This window comes from Nomia melanderi, chromosome 3 (assembly GCF_051020985.1).
Source record: "Nomia melanderi isolate GNS246 chromosome 3, iyNomMela1, whole genome shotgun sequence".
Taxonomy (NCBI): Eukaryota; Metazoa; Arthropoda; class Insecta; order Hymenoptera; family Halictidae; genus Nomia; species Nomia melanderi.
Window position 1 is genome coordinate 8043741 of NC_135001.1, and position 26786 is coordinate 8070526.

A 26786-nucleotide genomic window follows, 5' to 3' on the forward strand; every position below is an offset into this window, starting at 1 on the left:
AAATGTTGCGGTCATAGAAAGCTATATCATATATTGAAATCGTAAATGGTAAAGAGGAAAAGGAAACTATACGCTGATCTTTCGTTGCTTAAACATTCAAATCACTATGTTTACTGAATCTAAATATAGAAGTCCAATGTCTTCAATATCACGGCATTTGTCCTCAAAGGGTTAATCTCCTCGCATCTCGAAGATCCAACGAAATTCCGTTAGTCCGATACGTCACCGAAATCGGTAACGGTACAGCTCTCAGGTCGGAGGACGATCGAAGAACGGTGAACGATTACGGAATAGAAACGCTGCCGCGTCGTAAGGACCCGTGGAGGTTGAAAAATCGATTGTTTAGAGGGCACGCGATGGTCCTGCGTCGTTAAAAGGATCGGAAAAGGCTTTAAGCGTATACCGGATTTAACGCGAACGACCGTTGAACGCCGCTCGACGAACACGATCACGTTTAACGCTTTTGTTACGTCGTCGATCGAACGTTAACGGTTGAACGGACGATAATAACATTGTGATATAAGTAGGATCGAACGGCTTGCAACAGGGTGCGCGCTTTGTTTCTTTTCTTGTGCCGCTTTAAACGAGCGTCGGAACAAAGCGAGAAGCTCGCGCGGCCGCGTGAAGTTGGCAAAAATTTTCGAAAAGTTCCGATGGCAAAGAGAGTTCCCCTTTCGATAGCACGCGTTCGCTCGTCGAAACGCTGCACACGTGTATCGGTCGGCCTCCCGTACTCTTCAATGTAATTGCTCCCGTGCAATTGCTTCAAATTGCATTGTATGCTGCGCAGCGTTCATACGAGGAGAGTTATGTGGACTCTTCTCGATGAACCGTGCCAACGGTGTCGAAGGGAGCTACGAAACGTAGTTGTTCGCGACGCGGCCTGTTCGTCGTACGATTTTCACGGAATTCGCGTTAACCGAGTTCTGAGGAATTACAGAATTTGTCCGAGTTTTCGAGTTATCGGTCATTCGTTTGCACGGGCCACGAGAATCGAACGTTTTTCTCTCCGCGTGTAAAGATGGTGGGAATAATGAATCCCCAATAGTCACGAATTCGATTGTCTAACGGTACTCGTAAATGAACACGGCTTTAACGCCAGATTTTCGGCGATTCGACTCGTTTTGAACTTTATAGGAACCGCTTGGTGAACGTTCACGTCGATTTTGGTTAATCAAGTTATACGGATGTGAATCCTAATCGTTTATTTTTAAACCTCCAGTTTCCAGGATTTAAACGAACGAAAACTTTTCTAGAAACAGAAGGGATGAACTTAAATGACTAAAAATAAATATCGATGAACTTACAAGGGAAGTTACCGAACCCGGAAACTCAAAGAATCATGAAACTTTGTAAGTAGAGTAAATCAAACCTAATACAAAATAAAAATTCTCCAAAATTCCTCACCATCAATTTTTAAAATTAATTACTTTCTTTTGCAATTTTATAGGCGCGTCAGAACAATGTAGCTGTTTTTAAATCTTTCTTCGCTATCTCTTACCGTTGAGATATTTCCGAAAATAATCCACATAAAAGAAAAATTGTTTTTAAGGGGTGGTTTCATCTCTTCAAAGTGAAATTCGGCACGAACAAAAAATAGCAATGTATCAGGCTCGACTCACTCTACGTACATACAGAGTTTCATGATTTTTTTAATTTCCGGGTTCAATAGCATCCCTTCTTAGCGAAGAATAGTTTTCCGCGTCTATGCGCGAGCGCCGCGAAACGCAGCGATGCGGCGACGAGCTTGAGGCAGGATGCCGATGTGAGGCAGCGTAACTCGACGAATCGCCTTGAAAACGAAGCGCTCAGCGGGAGGGGCTGGATTTCGCGATATTAAAAATAACGTCGGAATACGCGTGGAACTGTTTGACCCAGTTCAGCTGGGGCATATCGATTTTAGTGGCCGGTATCGTCGAGATTAATATTAGACCGCGCTCCGAAAATAGGTGAACGTACGTGCACGCCGCGATACCGTTGCCCTGCGTTTCTTATCGACGAACTTTCGAACCGCGGATCCCGACGATGGGAACAGAAAGATTTCCGCGGTCTCGGTTCACGAAGGTTTCTCGAAGGAAACGAACGGCGGACTCGCGGAATTCGCTTAAACCGAAGAAATCGGCGTGCAACGTTTTCGACTAAAGCGGAACGCGGGAGCGAAGCCAGTGAAACGCGTGAACGCGTGAACGCGTATCGATGGAACTCGAGCGAACCGAGTATGTAGGGAACGAAGTCAGTGATACACTTTTCCACTTTCTCCGCGACCGAGATTACACGCGAAGCCTTGGATAGAACACCGCGAGATAAAGCTCACCTTCGTTCTGTTCTCTCTATTGGGCTCGAGGCTCGAGCGCGGTGCTCAAACGGCGCGGTGTGGCGCGGCGGCGCACAGCGAGCTGGACCGGCGAAGTAGGTTACATTTTGCCAAAAAGGCAACTTTCTCGAATCGATATCTGCCGCATATATTTTGGTTCTTAAACGTCTATACACCTCGGGAATGAAGGAATTGATATAATCTCGTGAGTATTGTATTTAGTTGTAGTAAATATCAGAAGTTAGACATTTTAAGTGTGTTTCTCGCAAAAGAAATTGCTTGTCTTTTTACAATTTCTTTTCGTATTCAGAGGTTATTATTTGCTACCGACAAATCAGCCATAATAGGAAATCATCAAAGAAAAATAAAGATCTATTCTTCATATTATAAATATATACAGAAATACAGTATAGGTAACGATTAAACAATTAGAAACATTTTTCGAAACAATATTGTTGAAACAATTAATTAAAAGGTTATTTAAAAAACAAAATATATCACAATGACTATCATTGCAAAATAATAATTTTTTATCCAATTCTAATGCAAATATCATCCGGATACCTTGTGCGGTCGAAGAGTTATAACGAAACGTCACCTATTTTTCCGATCCAGCCTACCGCGCGGCGTCGCCGACGACGGCGTTCTATTTGCAGATGGACCGAGCGCCGCATTCGACGGAACACGTCTTCCTTTCCTTCGGGGAAGAGGAGGAACAACGGTGTTTATCGCGAAACGATATCGCTTACACGTATTATTACGCGGCCATCGAAAATAGCGAACGTAATAGCAAAACAAATACACGTGTTTGCCTCGAATCGAGCAAAGTCGACGACCCGTTGATGTGTCTCCACGTGCCAAACGTTGCCTCCGGCATGATCGTCGTGGAGCTGAGCAAAATTCGCTCGTCGTTGGTCCACGATTGAATCGTTCGGTATTCATCCGGTGAATTGAGATAACCGGTCGAAATGTCCGGCATGGGAGATTGCCCGAAAAACGACTGCGACTCGCGCAGCACCCCTTAAACGTCCACACAAAGAGTCTCGGCGTGAAACTATTATTGTATTTCACAGAAACGAAATTGTACCGATATAGTTTATCAAGAATCTAGACTCCGAATCGACACGGACAGTCTGTTGCGAAAAAATCTCGAAGCTCCACCGTATAAGAAAGAGAAACCGAGATGCCTTGAAATTCAGCTCGACGGTTAAGGGATAACGGTTGGTTGTTCCGCGGGTTCGAGGAGGATTCGTCGAGGAATCGTGGAGGAATCGCGGCGCGGTGGGCAGGGGACGTCGGGGAACGGTGAGGGAGGGCGGTCCTCCTCGTGGAAACGCGATCGATCGGAAGCTCCGTTCGCGTGAGAACCTCTGCGTGTTCCCATTTCTCCTTTCAGCGGTCGGTCGCTCGATCCGCGGTTGTATAACAGCAATGAAAGTACTCCGACAGGCAACGGAACGGGCAACGTGACGTCTCTGTCCACGCGGAACTACCTTGATAGTCGTCGTTCCAGCTGGCAGCGTGGTCGGTCTAGATGCCTATGGGCCTCCGTGTTAGGCCACCGTATTTCGGTTCGTTCGCCGAGCCACATACCGCCACACCGCGTCCATTACGAACGTTCGTCCCGAGATTCGACGGAACCCGACGCGATTCGAGAAAATACGACGCCGTCGTTAGACTCGCGGAGCAGAGTGTCGTGTCCTTTGATCGTGTGTGCGAGGTACTTGCGTACCGAGCTATCTTACGGGGTAGTTCAAAATTAACTACTCGATTGGCCTATTAACACGTCAACTGCCACAGTGGTCATCGGTGACCGGAGCTTTATAATTACTGGAAAACAAATATCATTTGCGAGATAACCGATTTGAATGAAAATGGTCGTCGGTTTAAATAACTGTATAAAGGCGGAACCTAATAATTTTGATAACATATAATTTTTCTTCCTTACCATAGCTGTACAGGAATAAGTGATAGTTAAAGTTTTCGTGGCAGTCCACATGCTAACAGAAAGCTCGTTGGTGTTATAAAAATAAACGCGTGCAATTTCAAATAACCGCTTCATCGTTTTATCATTTAGCCAAAGCTAAAGTTTACCAAGCGTGAATTGTTATTTAACAAAGTATTATCGTCGAACCTATAGAAAAATGATGCTGTAGATTGAACTATCTCGCGTACCCGAGCAGGTCGTAAGTTAACAGCACTATCGTGATTGAACGCGTGTCCGGAGTCGAAAACGGGACGCGAAATAGGATAGATCGACGGGACGACGGTTTCCGTCCGTGAAAGAAGCGTCGCTTAACCGACTCGTTCGCGTAAATATTGATGAGCATGATATACGGTGTCGTATTTAATTTTATTGCTCGTAAATTTTTTGCCGGCGCGCTTTTGACGAGAACGCTCGCTCGTTGCCTGAGCGTGTTTTAATTCAGCCACTGGTACGGATAAGTGGCGTGAAATAATGTCGAGCGTCGTCGCTTAAGAATACACGGCCCGTAAGCGAGTTTTCTTCGATGCGGTGTCGACGTTCGCCGGAACGTTTCTGTTTCTACGAACGATCCGAAACAGTCGCGCATCGGTTTCGCTTTCGCTTTCGCTTTCGCTTTTCGTTTTTTCCCGTGCGCGGTGCGGTGCGGTCAGGTTGTTCTGCGGCTTCAATCGCTTGAACGGGGCGATCTCGTTCTAGTCCTCGTCCTCGTTCTCGTCCTCGTCCTCCTCTTCGTCCTCGTCCTCGTCCTGGTCGATGCGACCGGTGCACGCCCATCGCGGATCCGCCTCGCGCTTCATTCCCACGATCGCTCGCGGTCGTGCGTCGTCCGCTTCGCTAGGAACGCGTCGCGCGAAAATTTGAATCCGATTCGCCTTCGAACGAGGGAATTCGAGAATAGAAGTGGAATGTGTAGCCACTGCAATAAAAAATCTATAACTTTGCTGCCGATTTATACGAGTCGCTCAGAAGCTAGTGCGGTTGAGTCGATTTTTTGATAGTTTTTGATTTTTGTTAATTTCAATGGAATAAGTAATGTGATTTTTAGTTGTTAAAGGATTTACTCGTTTCTTCGTTTTCTTCTGGGTAAGGAAGATCTGACTTTTATAGCTTCTGCATGTGTTGTATAATAATTATGTATTAAAGAACTTGAATTTTCTCAGTTTTTGTATTATGGATTTAGCTGCGTTAGATTCTGAGCGACTCATATATTTTAATGGAATTCGGTGGAGTTGATTATTAGGTTAGGGTCCTTGTATTTTGTTGAATGAAACGAGATTGAAATATCGAGAGACCGGGTATTCACTTATTAGACGTGTTGAATTTGTAATCACTGTGCCCCTGTTCAGTACCACTTCAACGGTCTATTTTATTTTTATTAATTTCTATTATTATTGAACATTTAAAAGAACTGAAGTACTGTCTTGGAGTATATAGGTATATATCTTGGAGCTTTATAAATTAATACTACAAAACTTCTTTTACAATTTTCTCAAAACCTCCGTTGTTCTTTAAATTTGGAGAGAATATTCTATATACCTTGCTCTAAAATGTAGCATACCATTTTATTGATATCTCAAATAATAATTTTAATATAAACATTTAGAAGCCAACACATCAAATGCTTGCCATCTCCAAAATAATTAAAATTTCAGAAAAACTACGCTACATTTTAGATAACATATTTCTATTTATAAATCCACAAGAACTATTGTCCTCGGATGTTTCCGTTCTTTGCAATCGCGTCCGTCAACCATCAATAACAAAGGAACAAAATCAAATACTGAAACATGGATTTTATCACGGTAGAATACAATCCCTACCAAATTTCTCTACCAAAATCACATGAATCCTTTTTAATTTACATCACGAAAATGATGAAATCGTTTCGTCCCACTATGCGACGTTCTCCGCGGGGATCGGTGTGATTGATGTCGCGGTGGCGAATAGTTTTATCTTATCGAAGCAATCGGTTCGGAGCGGTGCAAAAACGGAGCATTCGCAGCACGTTATCTGGCCGATTATTCCGACGGGTAATCGTATCGCGAAAGTGCATCGTACGATAGGGGAGTTGCGTCGATGCGGCCGTCGCCGTCGGCGCTCGTCGATGATTCGCTCCGTCGCGATTTAGGTCAATACTTTCCGACGCGGCTCGTTCGTTTGGATCGCGTCGAAATCGCGATATCGTTCTGCGGAGCCGCGAACCAGTTGCACGCGTGTACATTGTAGGCTAATCGAAAGTCGCCGATACTCGATAACCCTTACAAGCCGATATCGGCCAGTTTTTTCGTCGACCGGTTCGCGGACATACATAACAGGCTAAACTCGCTAAGGACGCTTTAATGCATTTCGAATTCCCGGGTATTTTTAAATACGGCCACGGCGTCGTTGCCGGTCACGAGGTAATTAGCCGTTTGCGTCGCGCTGGTAATCCAATTCAATTATTCCTGCTTTCTTCGGTCGCGTTGACGAGAACGCAACTGGCTGGGAGGAGGGCTGGGACGAAGGAGGGTGTTGCGAATGGAATTTTCGAATCGCGCGGAGCGTAATCTGACGCATATTACCGTGAACTCGAATGGATACTTTGTTGTTGCGTTCCACGTGCGGATAACCCGCGATTCCGCGATGCAAAGTAGGGTCGATTCGATTCTTGTTTTTCTGTCCGACGATTGATCCGACGACCTCGCGGATCGATGTCCGGCTGAAGTCGAGCACGCGTTCCACGCGTGCGATATGTTTTTTTCGAAAGAAACCTTCGTCCGACCTTCGGTCAACGACGTTTTCAGAATTGCGTTTTCGATCGTCGCGAGTATCGTCATCGGGCCCGAGTAGCCCGATGACGAGGACGACGAGAGAGTTCCTCGAATCCGTCCAGGGAAAAATGTGGGGACGGCATTCGCGAGGACAATTAGTCGTTTGTTTGTCGCGTTAACGTACAACTTCTCCCTCGAACGAAGATAATTCGACGAGTTCACGGCTCCGAAGCGTGTAGGAAAAGGCGGCGCGTGCATCGCGCGCATATCGGTGTACATTGCGATTAAGGCCATGGTCAAAACAGCCTGCAGGCACGTTTACGAACGCGGCAAGTCAAATGTTTGCTTCTGATCGGATCGGTATCGCCGTTCGCAGAAGTCGATCGTCACGACCACGAGTCTCGCGAGCCGGCGCGTTTATCGGTTTTATCGCGTACGCGCGTTTAATAACGATTGCTTTTCGAAATTATTCGAATACGCTTTCCATTTCTTCGCCGGTGTCGCGACGGCGAGACTCGAAATCGAGAGAGGCAGGAAAGTCAGCCGACTTTTCTCAGAAAAACGTTTCGACCGGCGCGTTTCCGTTATATTTTTACGATCCGAAAGTTTTTCTCGTTCCACCTTGTAGGTCGTTTATTTGCGTACAACGCGTTGCACATTCATCGTGTCCATCAAAACCCCCGAATGAATCGACGAGAAGAAGGATTGCGACTTGGCAACGAGCACGGCCTTCCCGTGAAAGTCTGGCAAGGCGACTCTCCCGCGCGCCGGAAAACTACCGTTCCGAAGGAAAACTTGCGAACGAAACCGCGAGTACGATACCTGGACGTTCGAAAAGTAAGTTACGCTAGTGTATAACATTTTATCTATTAACCCTTTGCACTCGACAATCTCTTCGACATCGAATAATACTTACACTGCCTTAAAGACAAATAAAACGAAAAGCTAAATATTCTCCATTTCTACTACCGCAAATCCAGTAATATCTCAGTAAAAATATGTAACACGTGTTTCGAATCCGTCTCGATGTCCTCTACAATATGGTAGAAAAAATATATGTTATTCGGAAAATTCATCGTGACCCCGATTTCGTCATGAACACAGTCTTCGAAATTTTTTTTACTGATATCTATTATACACTCCATACTCTGCAACACTTGTGCTACACTTTTTATCGTCAATTGCAAGTGTATACACCCTGTATATATAACATTGCTATATTAAATCGAGTGGTGACAGAAAGTCATCCCTTGAGGGCAAAAGGTTAAAGACATCCAGATAAAAACCTTGCCGAGATACGTTCGGTACCGATACTCCGAAATTACACGGATATTCTCAACGTTGCCACTCGTCCGCCGTCCGCCGTCGAAAACCTTTGAACATCGAACATTTCTCTTTCCCCGTTCTGAGTGTAACTTACTTTTCGAACGACCCTCGTAGAACACCCTTCGTTCCTCCGTTCTGTCGCTGGCTCGTCGGTTAGATCGTTTCGTCGAAGGATCGCGCGTTCTCCGAAATTTCGTGAGACGCGAGCGGATACGCGTCGCTCCTTGGGAGGAGGAACACGGGTTTACGTATGCGGAATACGTCCGAGCGTCGTCGTGGTCGTCGTCGTCGTACTCGTCGCTCTCGTCGCAGCGGTCGTCGTCGCGGGCCGTGGGCCACGGGCGAGTTGCCATACGCGAAGGTCTCTGTTCGGTCGTCTCTTGCTCGTTTTCGGCTGCCGCGACGCGCTCGAAAGGGGGACTCTGCCGAACCAGCCCGAGGAGGGGAGGGTGGAACGCCTAAAATCGCGTCGCTGCGTGCTCTCGTACAATCTGCTCGCGCCACGTCGCGCGCTCCAAGAAAGAGAAACTCCTTTGATTCTCCTTTTCTCCTTTTCTCTTCTCCCTTTGTTTTCTCTTATTTTCTCTCCTCCCCGACTTGCCTTTCTTTTTCTCTCGCTTCCACCTTTCTTTCGTCGCTTTTTGCTGCCTCTCTTTCTCGCTCGTCCTCTCCGTTTGATTTCCTCTTTTTCCTCGCCGTCTCGTTTTTCCCACCTACTTTTTCACTTGTCCGATCTCTACGTGTCATCTTTTTTCTCTCGTTTTCCAGGTTATCCTCGACGAGCTCGTCGTCCTTCTTCCTCGGAAGCCCAACTCGCCGTTGCTCGCGCTCCGCCGCGAGCACCGCGCGTCCCTGGCACATGTACCGTCGCGTCTTTCGGTCGCCTTGCCTGGTTTCCCGTCGATCTTCGGTTCCGTGAGTCATCTCGATTTCGGCGATTCCGTTTCCTTTCGCCTTTGTCCGATCGCGTCGAACGATTTTCTCGGATCGAAGGCTTCCTCGTGTTAGGTGACCCGTCGGAACAGCGTTTGACCCTCGCCGATCGGGCCGATGCGACCGGTAAATGTTTCTCCGTAAATTGTTTAGCTTGGAACCGTGACAAGCGGGAGCTCGTGCTACGGGGACGCGTTAATTTTATTGCGAACGCGTACGCGCTCGCTTCGAGTCTCCTTCTCGACTCGTCTCGTTTCGTTTCGTCTCGTCTCGTCTCGTCTCGTCTCGACGCTTTGGTAGGATACTCCCTCACGTTCGGCAACGAATTTCTTTCTTCCCCTCGCGACTTCCTCTCGGCTCACGGACCTCCTCCTCCTTCTCTTCCTCCTTCTTTTCCTCCTGCTCTCCGTCCACCTCCACCACCTCCACCACCTCCATCTCTTCTCGTCACGAAGCAATAAACGCTCGATTTCTCTTTCGCTCGGACGCGACCGTGCCGGTTTCCGTCTCTTTCCTCGTGCCTGTCTCTGCCGTGTTGTGTCACTGTTGGTCGTCCGGTTGGAGCGCGTTGCTCGGAGCGTTGCTCGCTACGAAGGGGCCAAATAACTCCGAGGGGTAAACGACTTCTACGCGTGGCGGAGCCTCCGTGAAGCGTCGTACGCACCGCACCGCACCGACACCGGTAGAGGAGACAGGTTCGGGCATCCGGTAAATTCGGCCGATTCGTTCGGAGGCCGAACGCGATGCGTCGTTTCAGCCGGTTCTCCATCCGCCGACGAAACCGAGCGTTTTATTTTCGTCGAAAACCGCCCGGCTGCGACGCTGTTTTTCGCGCGGCCGTTCCGCTCGTTTCCGTTGGCGAAACTGTTGCACGAGTTCCTCGGTTTGTCGATAGCCGCGAGATCGTCCGCGTGGGCGGGGTGCTCAACAACGAAACGCGAGGCACCGACCGTTCCGCGAATTCCGATGTCACGTAAACGTCCGTTAGTTTTCTAACGAGGATCTCGATCCGACCGCTGCTCCACTTTCCGCTTCTGTCGCGTCGCTCGAGGCCGATCGCATGGATTTTCGATCCTCCTCGGCGCGGAGCGAATCGGAGCATCGGCGCTGTCGTTCTCGTTATTCGTGTCTCGCACGGATATACAAAATCCCGGTGCAACTTTTCTGAAAGGAGTCGCCGCGAAACGATGGGGAAAACGAGCCGAAGCGTCAATGGAAGTCGAAATGAAAGTCCGAGAGGCTGGCGTGCGTGGGGCTGCTGCGCCGTTTATTCCTCCGGATGGAAGTGGGTCGTAGCAAACACCGGCCGCGAATGAATGGAGGGATGGAAAATGCATCCGCGCGGATTACTCTCGGTTAAAACGAGCGCGATTCTTCGCGTATCCCTCCTTGACTCTCCATTATTCCCGGTCGCGTACAACGCCGCTTCTGGTCGGGTTCTCGCGATCGTTTTCATTTCCTTCTTTTCTGAGACATTCGAACGCTGCAACGCCCCAATTGCCGCGATCGTTGCGGATAACGCACCGCGATGAGCTTCGACGACGAATGCGAGCCGCAAGCGTTCTTTCGCCTCACAGTCAACGCGGATTCTCGGTCGTTCCACCGTTCCGCTGTCAATAGCGCGAGTTGTTTTTCGATATTCGAGTCGTTCCGCGAAAGTTTACGGTTCGAATCGGCCGCTGTCGCTCTCGCTCGCTGCTCGCTCCTCCTCCTCTCTTCGGCTCGTAACGCGCCCGTTCGATGGAGCAACTTTCGAGCAAGAGGTGATTCGCCTTTTTCGGGAACCGTGGAACGCGCGCGCGTTCTGTCGCACTCGGTTCTCCGCGATCCACGAATCTCCACCTCCGTATCGCCTCTAATCGCAAATTCGAAACGACGCTCGCACGCTCGCTCCCGCTTTCCCCGTTGTTCACCCTTGCTCGAACGTGTAGAGTTATCCCGAGGTGATCTGCTTAGGATACCTCTGATATGCTCCGAAGTCGCGCGACATCGCACAGTGGGCTGTTTGCTCGATTCGACCGACTGAAAGTACATTTTATAAATTTTACCTAAACTGTACAATTTTTGCTGTCCGAGATAGCTGAACATGCTAGGAACAAAGTCTTATTCATTTTTTAGATCTATGATGAAACCATTCGTGAAGTTGCATAATTGTAACAAACATCGATGATTAGTTGTGTTAAAATGTCGATATTTATGTATTTATAGATGGATATGAACGTTCACGGTAAAAAGGTATTCTATTAAAGGTACAGTATATATTTGAAAAATTTTAATACCGAAGAAAAATTCGTGCATTCACAAAACATATGGAAAGTGCTGCAAGTAATCAAGAGTAAAACGCGTAGTCAAAAAATGCCTAACTTCCCAAGGACAGAAAGGTTGTTAAACCTTTGTTCCCCTTATATTCACCTATCTCGAACAACAAAAACCGCACGGTTTAGGTAAAACTTTTGAAACGTACTCTTGGTCGGACAGATGCGTCGGCTGGTACCAAATCTGTAGAATTCAGGTTCCATCTTAAAAGTTGGAATCGTCATCTCGCCGTATCGCGGCAACGACCGTGCGTCGGGTCTTCGATTTGAAGATGCGCGAACGCTTATCGCGTCGTGTGCCGTCCATTTATTGCATCTCTGCTCGAGCAGTCTCCTCGTTATGCTCTCGGGAGACGGTTCTTACCCCTGCGTAGGAGGATTTTCCCCTTGTCTTCGCGTTATTCTTATCTCGATGAAAGTCTCGGGACACGGTCGGTCGTGGGAGGAGGGAGGAGGAAGGCTCGGTAGACTGTCGGCGATCGATCGCCGACAGGGAAATCCAGGCTCGTGGCCGGACGGGCGAAGCTGTCCCCGAAGCGAAAGGGGGCTGTGCACATGCGTGTCGCGTGTCGAGATGTTTGCACGTGCGTCAAGAGGCGACGATGTCACGTTGACCTAGTTGACGGGTGGCTGCAAGCTCTCGGGACGATTCTCCGTGCTCGCGACTCGATGCACGTGCATTCCACTCGGGCGAAGCCCGAGACACGGTCGGGCTCTCGACCACCGTGCGCAATCTTCTGCTAAAAATACTCGCGGTCCTGTTTTCCACTAAGCCCAAGTTTGTTGATCCAACCCGATCGTTCGTCGACTCCATTGACGCGTCTCCCGGCAAGAGCCGAGGATTCACCGAGGATTCACGGAGGATTCGCGGGGAATTCACGGAGGATTGGCCAATGGCTTTCTTCGCGGCGCTATTCTTTTTAACCTCGCCGTTTCCTTTCTTCGGTTTTACGCGTTTTTTGCGACGAGCATTTCCTTTCTTTCGCTCGCCTCGCTTACGCACGCGAGTCGATCAAATCGTCGACGCAACTATTCGCGGCAGCGACCGGATAATCGTTTCAAGGTAAAGTTAGAATCCAGAAGGCCGACCGGAGTATTTGCGGATTCGTTTCTGCGCGCGATCGTGCGCTCGTCGTGGACGGAATCGCGTTCGCCGCGGCGACGGCGGGTCCGTTTCGAGACCGACCTCCCGAGAAAGTAGGAACCACGAATTTTAGGAGGCGACCTCTTCGTTAATACTAATTTATCGCTGGTGTCCGCGTGCTCGCTTTCCCTCTCGATTTCTCTGGATGCTTTTAAGCGTCGGGCGACAATGTTTAAATATATTATCGGTGAAAGGATCCGTAGGTATTCGGTTCCGCTCAGATAATTGACCGAATATCCTCGTTTCTCGGAGCACGATGAAATCGCCGCCGGCTTTCGTTCGCGATTCGAATCGCGCGACGATTTCCTTTTCAGAAAAGGATGCGGGTGAAAAGACGACGGCCGGATCAAGTCGTCGTCCGTAACGCGTTCACCGCCATGAATATCTCGAGCGTTCTTGTAAATCCGTTCTTTTGTAGCCAAGACGAATTTAGACGATTGTTAATTACGCGATATCACGATATGTTACGCTGTTGTCCTGTAACTTACGTTATCAAACATTTTTATTCAACATCGTGGTCGCTTTGCGCATTGTAATTGTCTTCGAACAGCACGGAAGTTCCGGTTATCGGTGACCACCGTGGCGGTTGACGCGTCGATAATCGAAGCGGCAACGCGGAACACCGGCGAATTCGCAGGCAGGATTCCGAGGAAACGGTCGAGCGCATCGAAGCTCGCCTAGATCGTAATTCAGAGAGGGATACACGTGGGAAAAACGTTTGTGGGAGCAAGCCGTTCGCCTCGAAGCGGAGAAGCCGGCTCGATCGGAGAATGTCGTTGGACCGGCGCACAGTGGGACGGAACGGCCGACGGCGATCAAAAATCTATAACTTCGCTACTGCTTGACGTATTTTAATGATACTTTAAAGAGTCCATCATTACGATGGGGTCTTTGTATTCTGTTAATTTAAATGGGATTAAAACACTGAGGGTTCAGATATTCGTTTATTAGACGTGCCGAACTTGTAACCACTGTGCTTTTGTTCAGTACCAATTCAATAGTATTTTTTTTCGCCAATAAATTGTATACTTATATTTCCTTTTCGATCTGTGAGCACAACGTGAGGTTATAGTCGTTCTGCTCGAAATAAATTTTTTGCTCGATATCTATTTCGATTCTATTTTTATTGTAACAATTCTTGTGACACATGGAGGTTGTATGGCTGTTGTATGTTTGTACTCTGTGGACACTTATTTTAATAACGACAGCAATGGCTTGTTCTCACTTTTATAACGGAAGTCCAATTCTGCGACGAAAGAAGGGTCAATTTTTTAAGTTTAGTCTTTAACATGGTACAAATAAGACCCGTTGCGAATGATTGCCACTTTTTGAAACCTTAAAAGAAGGTTAAATTTTTATTAACGCACTCCTTCGATTTAAATATTATTATTAAGAAAGTTACTTATATTTTATCTTAATTTATTTTCGTAATAAGATGGATATCCATATGGTTAACTATGCAGTCAATTTAAACTATGCCTTGCAAAGTGATATTTCACAGGACTATAAATTAAAGTTATCGAGCATAAGTGCTCTCGGTAATTTGTGTGATTACCGGTAGACTCTAAACGTCAATAACAAGAAACCAAAGCAAATACTGAAAACTAGATTTTATCATATTATAAAATTATTTCTCTATCAAATCACGGATTCATTTTTCATTTACACGATGAAAATCGGCTTTTGATCGTCGTCGAGTGTTGCGTGGAGGGGAGGCCGGCTGTATCGAGCTCCGCAGTCCTCTTTTCGCGGGAATCTCGTTTCGGTCCCCGATGTCCGACGATATCCGACAATATCCGACGAAAAAAATTCTCGCAGGGCCCCCAACGGTAGCCGGGAAATTGGCGCGAGCCTCGCTCGAACCGAGGTACGAGTTCGTATCTAGGCCGATGTACTCGAAATCGCTCTTGATTCGCGCTGTAACGATGCATCGAAAATTGGGTGCGTCGTAGTATTCCACGGCGAAGAGATGCGAGCCGAGAAGCGCGTTAAAAACGCGCGTCGACGATCGGCGAAGCCGACACCACGGAAAAAAGAGCTGAGAAAAAATAGACAGAAGCGTGGCAGAGGGAAAACGATTCGCGTCAGGGATCGAGAGAAAAAACGGGAGCAACGCGATTATTACCTAGAGGAAGAGGACTGGCTGAAGGGCGCGAGTGAACGGAGAATGAAGGGGACCGGAAGAAAGCGGAAGAAAGCGGAAGGGAGGAAACATGGAAGCCGAGAACGAGGGCCGAGAAAAAAAAGAGAACAAGGGAAAAAGAGAGAAAGCGATAGAGAAAGAAAGAGAGAGAAGAGTGACGGTATCGAGACGAAGCTGAGGTTCGAAAAAACCGCGGCTGAAGCAAAAAATGGGACAGTTGGGGAGGTGAACGGGAGCGAGAACGGGAGCGAGAAGGGGAGAGAGTCCAGGCCGCGTACGATCGTGGAGAGCGAGGACCGCGCTTTGCTCTCGGTGCTTTTACTCGGGCAAAGCGCGATGTCGGCGAACCGTGTGTCGCAAAGTAGGTCAGGTCTCAATGGCGGTACCGCAGAGCGGCCGGTGTCTACGTGCATGCGCGGCCAGCCGACCAATGCACATGCAGCCCGGCACGGCACGGCCCGACACGGCTCGACCCGGCACTCGTGCTCGCTCTTGCACGCCTATCTTTCAACTATCAGCGCCGAACCTTCGTCAACCCTTTTCCCTGCTCGGCCGCGTCGCCTTTCGCTCGCGACCTTTCCTCCCCCTTTTCCGGAATGACCTCTTTCCGTTCTTTCGTTCTTTCGCGCTTTCCGTGATTCCATCTAGCGGCGAACGATTCGCAGTGTCGATGAACAATTCTCTTTCGATAAAATTTCAATTCTCGCAGGCTAGGTACATATGCTGGGACTCGTGGGAAAGAGTCGCTGGCGAATCGTGAACGAATTATAGGGAATCATAGAGGAATCATAGAGGGATCGTCGAGTCGAGGTTCGCTCGGAGAATCGCTCATCTCTAACGACTTCCTTCAATGATACGAAGAAAGAACAGCGGGGGAGAAGAGACGTCGGACGGAGGAAGACTAGCGTTGGAGGGTGTCGATGAGAAGCAACGCTAGACCAGGTCATACCAATTTGTTTCATCAAGCGAACCGTACGTAATGCGTATGATGCAAGCGTGGAAGCCGGGTCCAGCGTTGCGAGCACTCGGCGCACTCGCGAGCGCTCGCGAGCCTTACACCTACGTGCTCGATATCTCGATTATCGAGCGTCCGAGTTCACCATGGGAATATGGGACATTCCGGCATCTGCGTACCTGCCGCGCTGCAGCTTCGAGACCGAGGTCATCCGGGCGATTCTGCATCTCTCGCACCCTCCACCTCCCTCCATCGATTTCTTCCTCTCCCGCAGATGCTTCCTGTCCGAGTTTAGACGGGTTTAGACGAATTTAGACGAGTTCGCACGCATATTTTCGCGAATGTTCCGATCGGCGCTCCGTTCCGGGACGGGCAACCGATCCGTTCGATGCCTCGCGACGCGATGCTGATCGGCCGTGGGAATCTTCGGGCGGGCAGAGAAGAAAATTAGAAGAAACTCGCGCGGGGCAGGATGTCGTTGAATACGAGTCCCCGGCCAACAACTTTAATATCCGTTTGACCTGTATTTTGAAGCGCGAAGTAGTGCCAGTTTCTAAAGTCTCAACAGTGTGCTCCATTGCTGCTTTGTGCAGCAAACCATTCAGGGCCCGACGAAATTGCCCGAATAGCTAGTAGAAGGACACTCGGAGCTATTTTCCAATTAATAATGTAGGTGGCAGTCGTTTCGATCCTAGAATTAAGGAGACGTACTCGCCGCAGCGAGCGTGACTCAATTGAGGCATCTTCGCAGAGTTCAATTCGGGTTCGTGCGGGCCCGTGATCGTTCGGTCATCGTTCACGCATCGTCCCCAGTAAATTCGCTCGAATAAGAAGCATCTATCGGTCCGATCAGCTTCCAATTTTCAACTGGCTCGCAGCGTGCGACAGAAATAACAACAGCAACGGTTCTTCACGTGGCAAAGATCGGTCGGCCGGGCAGAAGCACCGTGCGGAACCAATTTGTTTGATTCGAAGAACGTCGCGTCACGTGTTAGCGATCGGATGCAGTTTTGCGCCTACGTCATCGGTGCTTACCATCGATTTAGAGAGTAGGTCGCAGATGCGCACCTGCTGCGCCTGAAACTTTGCAATTGCTGCCGCTTCGATCGCGTCGCTTTTACCTTTATCGTTGTCGCGTCGTTGCTATATTGTTGCTGCATCGTTTCCCCTTTCTTCTTTCTCCCGTCGACCGTTTCATGACCAACGCACCTGTTTTTCTGTTTCAGGTAAGTGACCAGAGAGAACGAGAAACCGGGAGGGTCGCCAAGGTGGCGAGATGCTCGCCGTTCCGTCTAACGATCATCCGTGAACGTGAACGGTACGGTCTATCAATTACTTTTACTTTTAAACCGACTGAAAGTTGCCGTGACACAGATCGACCGGTCCGCTCGAACGAAACGCCGCGAGGCGACGCGACGCGACGCGAAACTCTGCGGGCACTCAGATCTCCGACACCTACGCCTACGTCAGCCTCGACATCTGGGACAGGCCGCAGCTGCGAACCTGTCGCGCTGCAACTGCAACACCACGACCGAGGTCATCCGGCCAGGTTCGTCTCCTTTTTTCGCTTTCTCTCTTTCCCCCTTTTCTCTCTTTCCCTCTTTCTCTCGTTTCCTCCTTCTCTGTTCCCCGTCGCGCGCATAACTCTCGTCCCGCCTTTTTCACTTTCTTTCGCTCCCCTCGTCGATCCATCGACTTCGCCGGCTGAGAGCGCGATCGCTGGGACGTCGCAAATTTTTCGCGGCTGATTTATCGCCGACACCGTTACTTGGGACGCTCCCTCGTCGCCGGAGAAAAAAAGAGTGCTACGTTCCGGCGCGGAATTTCAAATACGGCCGGGAGGACATCGCTGCCTCGAAGAAAGTCGGGAAACGCGGCACGACCGTCGCGCGACATGCGTCGAATCGGATCTCGCGTAATTCGTTGAAACTAAGCAGGCAGCCGCTGTGCGCTGCCTCGAATCGTTCGGCCCCGAATGGTCGAACATTCCTTCGGATTTCAAGGCCTCTGATCCACCGTGAACGCGATTCGACGTTCGTCGCGGTCCACAATGGGAAATCTTTCTAACTCTTTGGCAGACAATATTCAGTCAGTCTTGCGAAAAAGTTGTCAAACGCATGTTACGAACATTAACACGTTGACTGCCACGGTGGTCACCGATGATCGAAGCGTCCACATTACTTGAAAACAATGATAATTTGTCAGAAAACTGACGTCGAATGACAATGTTCAGTGTAAATAAGTAGATAATATTATTAACCTAATGATCGCAATATCAAGAAAGAAGTAATCCTTTTTATCTTTACTACAAAAGAATAAACGATACATAAAGCTCTAAAGTTTTTCGTGACAGTCAACGTGTTCAATTTCATTTACTTCAAGTCCAAACTAAATATTATTCTTGTATTACTAATCGCTATGTTCCAAAGTAACAGTGGATATAGATAACCGGGAATTTGTCTTTGTTTTTTGGTGAATGATTAACGGCAAAGTTGCCCTGACGAGCGGAGTTATTAAAAAAATCATAGGACAAGGGGTTAACGGCGCGCCAACCGCGTGCAACTTTCTCTCCGCGAAAGATCCGAGGCGAACAGCCGAAAAGGAAGCGCAGCTGAGAAACGGTCTCGGAAAGGGATGTCTCGAGCGTATCTCGAGCCGTCCCGAGTCGTCTCGGGCCGTCCAGTTTCCACGGATTCCAGGAATATTTCCGGTCAGCGGTAACGACCATCCGAACGATTCATTTCGCTGTAGCTTGGTACCCTTATGGGTATGCGCGCGGCGCAACGGAGAATTCGCGGGGAATGAGGTTTCCGCGAAATCATTAAGGGTGCCGCCGCGTCGAGCCGGTAGGCCTCGCACGAGGGACCCGGCTACATAGATGCTGAACGCTTGAAATAAATGCGTGCATAAAACTTTGCGAGCGAGCAACAGCCTCGTGTGTGCACCGGTGCGCGCGTTGTGGGTTGGCTAGAGATGGGATCGAGTCGCGCGCACGTTCCTTTTCATTTCCACCGGAACGTCGCGACTTTCCGAGTGATCTTTCGCCGTCTAATCGGTCCAAGGTGAATACGATTTATGCGACTGGTTGTAGGACCTCGATTAAATCACTTCGTTGTTTCCCGCGAATTAGATCATTTAGATTCCTTGGTTTCACCTCGAAATACATCGTATATATGCAATTCATGCAGATTTCGCAAATCAGCTTCGATTTCTTCCGGTGATCTCCTTTCACCCGAGCCATTGGTCGCTCGATTGAATAGGATAAACGATATTCTATCGTACTTTAGTCCGACAAGCCGACTCGATGAACCGTGTATCGTTCGTACGCCGAGCGAATAAAGCGCATCACCCTTGTCACGATCTAATCGCGTTTCGAAGCTTCGATCGAAGAGAAACACGAGCGTTGGACTCAACGCAACCCTCGTCTCTCCGTTCGTTTTCACCGTCGATGGCTGCGCGGCGGGGATACACGATCGACGGCTACATTGTTCGCGAACAATCACGGGCTTGATCCCATCTCTAGCGTTGGCACACCTGTGCACCGCGTGTTCACCTGACTCGCATAATCCGGCTGGCTATAATGCGCTCGCATGCAACAACCAGTTCAGCGCGTTCCGTTCGACCAATCGGAAAGGTATAGAAGGGCTGGGAAACCGACTACCACGCGGTCGGATCGAACCGTGAACCGCGAAAACGGCATCGATTCGTCGACGAAACGGCCGGCTGTGTCGCGCTCGAATCGGGAATCTCGTTGAAACGAGTTCGCCGGCGATTAGGCGAACCTATGAATTCGTCGCGTAACGAGCCGTGCTTGCGTGCTCAAATGCCGGCAAGTTGCGGCACATGTAGCCGGCCACGCAAGCACAAGGACAGACGCCAGAAGCGGAAGAATCTGGGGGCGAGAGTATGTTCCTCGGTGGATCCCTTCGTTTGGTTCTCGATTCTATCGTAGATTTGGCCTTTGATGGAGAGTAGTCGAAATTCGATCGCGTCCTAGTTCCTACCTCGATCCTATTCACGAGGACGGAGGATGTAAAGGCGAATGGACGCGCGAGCGCACGTAAATTCGCCACTGGTTTGCAATCGATTGCGGTGCAAGGGTGGCTCGCGTGTGGTCCGGTTCCCGATGTTCGTGCCGGCCTTCCTGCGCGGAGGTTGGACTCCTCGCCCCTGGAAACGGACGTTGCGACGTCGCACAGTGGGGTATTTTCCCGATCTGAGTGGTCGTAATTGAAGGCAGGTTTATATCGACTTTTTATACGGAAATATGAGAATGTAATATAATATTATACAATAGTATGCAATTGTGTGGCATATAACAGTAAATTTGTCGATATAAATTATATACAGTTTCATATAAGTATATAAGAAGTATGTATTTATATATAATGTATTACATGATGTAATATACAATAATGTAATATATAATACATAATCATATATAATAAACAATATTTATGTTGAAAGTGACATAAATTTATAAGAGAAAAATTTGTTTCGAAGTATTAAACCTTAATGACCGTAGAAAGTGGTGGGGCGAGGCTAACGGTCCAGGGGCGGGGCTACCCGGACAAGGGCGGGATTAACTGGCCAGGGGCGTGGTTAGCTACCTAGTAACTCAGCTACCTTGCTACTTAGCAGATTAGCAACTTAGTTACCCTGCTATCTAGATACCTTGCTCCTTAGCAGCGTAGCCACCTTGCTAGTTAGGAAATTAGATACCTAGGTATCTAGCTACTCAGCAACTTAGAAATTTAGCTACCTGCTACCTAGGCCCTTAGCAAATTAGCTACCCGCTAACTAGGTCCTTAGCAATTTAGCTACCTCTCTACCTGCCCCCTAGCCACTTAGATACCTCGCTCTTTAGCAACATAGCTACATAGGTACCTTGTTTCTCATCTACTTAGCTACCTTGCTACTTAGTTACTTGACTTCTGAGCTCTTAGTCAATTAGCTATCTAGCTCTGAGATACCTAGCTACGTATCTAGGCTAACATCTTAACATCGTCCACCGATGTTTGAAAAAAATTGTGACAGAAGTTTTAAGATATTCCTTTATAATAGCGGAAATTTGTTGGAGTGTTACCTTCCGCCAGTTATTGCAAGACTGTACTGCAGTTCTTTTAGCTCCGAAAGACTATTTGTAGTCATTTTTCTTTTATTCTTAGTAGTTTCCAAAGTATTTAATCACAATAGAAATTAACAGAAATATAATTCAAGTGGGTATTAGGCAAAAAATTTATTTAGAGCATGATCGACTATAATCGTTCGACTATAAACAATACAACTTATTGGCGAAAAATAATACCATTGAATTGGTACTTAGTAAAGGTAAAGTGGTTACAAGTTCAGCACGTCTGGTAAATGAACATCTAGACTCTCAGTGTTTTTAACCCCGTTTTAATTAGCACAATACAAAGACTTTAGCGTAATGATGAACTCCTCGAAATTTCATTGAAACACATAAAGCCAGTAGCAAAGCTATAGATTTTTTATCGCCGTCGACCGTTCCGACTCACGGTGCGTCGTTTCGATCGGCGCGGCGGCCGGATGCCGCTGGATCCTTGCGACCGAAAACCTGCCGACCGGCTGCTTCCATTCCGTCCGAATCGATATCGAGGGTCACGCTCGTAGCGAATAGCAGCGCTGTTAGTCGACGCACGGTCGCGGCTAGCGTGTTATTTGCCGAAAAGATGGCGGCGATAGCGTTGCCAGGTATGATTGTCGGTAATTTGCGGCGAGAGGCCACACGGCGGTCGTGAATACAATCTATTATTACATCGAGCTGTGTCCACCGTAATGCGCTGCGGTTCGACGTCGGTACTCGCCTATGGCCACCATGATACACAGCCGCATAGCCGCATAGCTGTATACGCTATCAGCGGAACGTAGTCTCAAGGTCCGTCCGTGCGCACGAAGCTCCGCGCGCGGCTCGCTTGTGGGTCCATGTTCCGGCGATCAGAGATCGTTGGACCGTTCCATCCGCGATTCAACGAACCGCGTTCCGTCCGCGATTCAACGGACTCTTCGGTGGACTCGGAAGGTTCGATGATAAACGCTGTAGATACTGTTTATAGGTCGTTCGTTCATCGTCCCAAAGTTTTGAACTACGTTCGACGACGCAGCTGGCGAGGGTGGACTCACAAATTTGTCATCTCGTATCCTAGAAACGTATACTTATAGTATCTTTAGTCGATCGTACCTCGCACCGCGTGTCTCAACAAGAAATCAGTTCTAAGAGTTAGCAGAGATCGTTGTACAAAATAGAGGAGGTCGCAGCACCTTCTCCGAAACAGCGGAGTCTCCGGATTCGAGAGACGCGGATTTAACGCGATGCATCTGGCCTGGAAGGAGGCAGCCGATGCGAAGTTGGCACGCGAGCAACCGGCGAGCCGTGGAAGCAAAAGGCTCCGATTAATTATGTTGAACATCGAACGCGCTTCAAGGTTCGCCGAGACACGGTGTCCGGTGCCAAACGTGTATCTCTCGAAAGCGCGTTCGATCCGGGTTCGCGGCGCACGGTCGCGTTAATTGTTTTGACCAGTTTCACTCGGATGGGCAGGGGCGTGGTTTTATGTGGTAGCGGTCTGCGAAGATTGGATTATGTCTCGTTGCAGCGATTAACCGCTTAATCGGATCTGATGTCATTTCAGGAACGATGTTTATTGTTGCCGGTAATTGGGCTTGATCTTTATTCGACGGGCTGGATTTTCGCGATTAATCCACGATAATTACGATCGTTCTGTGCAATTCCGTTTCCCTTGTATCGGCCTAGCGGCGGCGGTTCGTTTGAGCGAGCGAGCTCTTATGCGGGCTCCCGACTGCGATCGAATTCTGGACCGCGACGAAACGCCCGGCCGTCGGGAATTTCACGAGATAAGGGGACGATTATATTTCGATTTCGATTTCGATTTCGATTTCGATTTCGATTTCGATTTCGATTTCGAGTCCGAACAGTTCCAACTCGATCGTCCCGACATAAATTACTTAGCAGGGATAACCGCTCAATCAAGTTTTACGGCTTGCAAATGCACCGATACACGCGTGCAACATAGCAGTACGTATCTCGTGCTCGGTACATAAATCATCCCGCAACTCGTGCATGCAAAAGAAACCATTGAACGACTGGTAGATGCGGCAGGAGTCATCCGATAGCGCTGCTGCTAGCAGCGCGAATCGTTCCGCCGTTTGTAGCTTCGACGTCATATTATTTAACCGGTTGTACGACGCGCAACGCGAAATCGTACCATGTTCTAAGTCGTGTTCTTAACCGTGCCGTCCGGGGGCGAGCGCGATCGTCGATTCGCTTCGTCGGCGATTGATCGGGAATCTTTTCGCGCCGCGATCGTACTCACGCTGGAAATTCGTGGGACAAGCGGAGGTTCGATTGCTCGGTCCCGTTTTTCGTCGTTGCACGGCCCACTTTGCTACAATGTTAACGAGATCTACTCGGGGAGCAGCCGATATAAAGGCAGTGCAAAAAGCGCACCCTTGAGCCTTTATTACCCATAATTTCCGAGCAAGTTTATTGCAGCTATGAATATACCGACTGTTATTAATATCGCGACGTTTATCTATCATTACCAGGTGTATCGGTTCGGCGGGCTATTAACAGTCGCGCGATGGTATAAATTTCGAAGATCGACTCCGAGCATAATGGACGCGCGCGGTACCTGCGTGACGCGGTGAGTTGCGGCAAGTTAAGCCCCCTACACGCGTGTCGGGACGTGTCAACGTGTGCAGAGGGTTTTACGGCTGGCCGCGGTTCGGCGTCGGAGCCGTAGCAGAAAAATGGAAAGTGCTCGGAAGCGGCATTTATCATGCGTCGAATTATACCGACACGGTCCGCGAAAAGGTAACGGGAACGAGAACGGGTGCTGGGTACGGGCGCGGGTCTGAACTTTCGTTGCCGGCCTTTCTCGTTCTCCCCGCTGCTCTAATGACACGATTTTCATGTTCTAGTTTCCATTAAACTCTTGCTTTCCTTCGGCCGGTGGAGATATCGGAGCGAGCTCGTCTTTCACTCTTGGTTTCGTTCGATTCCTTTCCTTCGGCGCGAGTCTCTCGTGCAACTTTCCTCGTCCGCGACGCGCTTTCGACGACCGTTTATTCCCCCTCTGTTCCGATAGTAATAACACGACGTTCATTCACGGAAACTCGTTGACACCGAAGGAACGACAATGAGAATCAAGCTGAGAATAACGTAATAACAAAGGTAGATAGAACAGGAGTATCGAAACAGAGCAATCACGAAGAAAAAGAGCGACGCGTAAGCGGTATAGAATCCATAGAAACGAAGAAAAGGGAAAAAGAATGTTAACGATGTGAACTATAAAAGACTAGGAGAGATTTGTGTACCCCGATATTACGATTACTCGACGTCGCGTCGTGGGGGATCGAAAAATTGCGGAGTTTCGATCGTTCGCGTTTCTCGTTCTCCAGAACGAGATCGCCGTTGAGATTCCCCCATTGTTCGCAGATGAGAATTATAATACTTTCGCCGCTTTCGATTTTCATGGGGATCGCGATCCTATAGAAACGACTTTCGTTCTCGCTCGATTACAGATCCCTGGCCATTTTCCGCGGAGAGCTGTAATTTCGTTTCTTTTCTTCGTATCGCGAGTCGGAATTGGAATCGGAGTCTCGCGCGACTGGGTGTGCGCGAATGAAAATTATTTACGGCGGGTTTCCATGGGTTGCTCGCGGTGGTCGATCCTCGATCCTCGATCTTCTATCCTCTATCTTCTATCATCTATTCTATATCCTCTATCCTCTATCCTCGATCCGCGATCGTCGGTTCTCCGACGTGGTTCACGTCCAGGGGAACGTGATTTCGCGAGGGCTCGCGTTTCACGAAGTGTTTTTTTCAACGAGCGTGTATAGTCGAGGAAAAGAAGAGGCGGCGCGATGATTAACGATCGCCCGTAAGAGTTTTAGATGACTCTTCGATCCCATTACTCGTGGACGGCAATCAGCGGGCCGATAATAAGGAGAGTACGTGAGCGTATCGTATCGCGGCCCATTAGAATCGTTTCTCGGCCATTCTAGCCGGTTCTTAACACCGTTTATTATTTATTGTTCCACAAAAGTGGCTCGAATTATTCGTTCGGCGCTGCTCGGATTGCGCCGCACCACGCGCATGTAAGCGTATCACCGTAAACCAGATTCAAGATCAGGTTCAACAAGTTTGCTGGTAACATCAAAGTGGTATATAAATCTTGCTGCTTTCCACTTACTTTCTTGGGGGCATTTGCAAAGATTCCCGCGACACGCATTCACCGACGCGCCGGTCGAAAGCGAATCGCCGGTTACAGCGTAGAACCGATCTCGAATCGATCCTTTCGCCGACATTTTCTCGCGGCGACGCGACGGAGACACGGTTTTCGAAAAATTGCGGTTCTCCTGTGCCAGCCGATTCCGAGCGAACGATTTCGCTCGATTTCGCTCGATTTCGCTCGCGCCGCGAATTCGATCAGTGGAATTGAAATGCCACGATCGATCCTTGATTCGAAAGAGGGGAAAAAAAGAAAGCGGACACTGCCGCACCCTGATCGAGCGGTCCCAAGAGCGAGGCGCGCTGAGCTACTCGCGTTCTTCCAGGCTTATCGATCCCGAACCGAGTTACCGGCGGGAACAACGGTTCGATATCTAAGGAAAAACAATTTTCTGTGAAAGAACATTTCTATAACCCGGTAGAAGTCGACAAAGGTGGAATCCCTCGGCGTATTCCAGACGGCCGAGACGCTCGCGCCGCTCGAGACGCTGGAGACCGGTCCGTTCTCGGTTCGATCGAACGGTCAACCTCTCTTTCTGCCCCACCCCCGTCTCTCATTCTCTCTCATTCCCTCCGATTCTCTCTCGTGCTCTCCATCTCTCCCACCCTTCTTCTTCTTTCTCTCTTTCGTTCTCTATGCACACGTACCGATGAACAACCCGGCAAAAAGTCGCTTTAAAAGGGCAATTGACCGTGAAAGGGTGGCAAAAAGTGTGCCACGAATACGGGGCACGCAGCATTGTCTCGACGAAGGTCGACACGACGATTCGACGCGGAAGGATCCCGCGTTCTTTGCCTTCGTTGCGCGATTTCGTCTCGCTTCGGTCTCGTTAGGTTCGCGCGAACCCGTGGAAGCGACAACTGGCAAACGGAAAACCCGACGACGCGCTGTTGGAAGTTCGATCGATCTTTTAGGAGAACGACGAGCGATTTCGCGCTCGACCGATCGCGTGAATCGGGTAAATCGCGTGCTCCGCCTCTCGAGCCGGTAGTTTCTTTTGAATCGCTCTGTACGACGACGCGCTGCACGCTGGCATTGAGCTGTAGTCGTAGTAGAATAGAGCAACTAACCAACTAACCACGAGACGTCAGTAGGACAGTGAAAGGCGACCTAGACCAAGTCTCTCCGCCGTAACGCTGCTGGAACTTGACGAACGCCGCTGTTTTCGTGTCGTGTGCGAGTGTACGTGCACATGTACTTGTATAAATACATACATACACGTATACATACACGGGTAAACGGTTTGGCCGTGTTCAGTCGTTCGCGCATCGCGCATGGCGGATCTTCTCGCGTCCCGATACCAACGAGATTGGGTCGAATCGCAACGATCAGAGCCCATCGTTCCACTTGGAGCAAACGGTCGACCGATTCGAGAAATTAGATCGGTACCGTTCGACGGAAGGAAACGGGAGGCATTTCGTTTTCGAGATCCTAGTCGGTGCGCGGCGAGTAACGATCGACGTCGCGATCGGCTATCGATGAAAAAGGAAAATGGCTGAAACGAGAAGGACGAGCTTTACCTCGGAGAGGTACGCACGTGGGTTCTCTCCGCAACAACTGTTACGAGATCCATTCGAGTCCCCATTCAAGCCTACGGCAACATACCACGACAATTTATTACCGGAAATTTCTTTTCTCGTTGCA

The 26786-nt window shown here is 49.0% G+C and overlaps 1 protein-coding gene across 26 annotated transcripts in view; it reads left to right on the plus strand.

Annotated features, from left to right (window-relative positions):
* Positions 1-26786, plus strand: part of Oatp74D (Organic anion transporting polypeptide 74D) — a 76732-nt gene that overhangs the window by 38525 nt on the left and 11421 nt on the right. For 6 of the 26 annotated variants that reach the window (XM_076365795.1, XM_076365794.1, XM_076365792.1 and 3 more), the window contains one exon: positions 17094-17185. The exons of 12 other annotated variants lie outside the window; for them this stretch is intronic. The gene's annotated coding sequence lies outside the window, so the exon portion shown is untranslated. Of the gene's footprint in view, positions 1-7679; positions 7889-14617; positions 14637-15621; positions 15855-15948; positions 16537-16582; positions 16917-17093; positions 17186-26203; positions 26325-26429; positions 26672-26786 lie in introns of those variants that run through there. 8 more of the 26 variants (XM_076365797.1, XM_076365807.1, XM_076365808.1 and 5 more) reach the window with 7 other exon arrangements.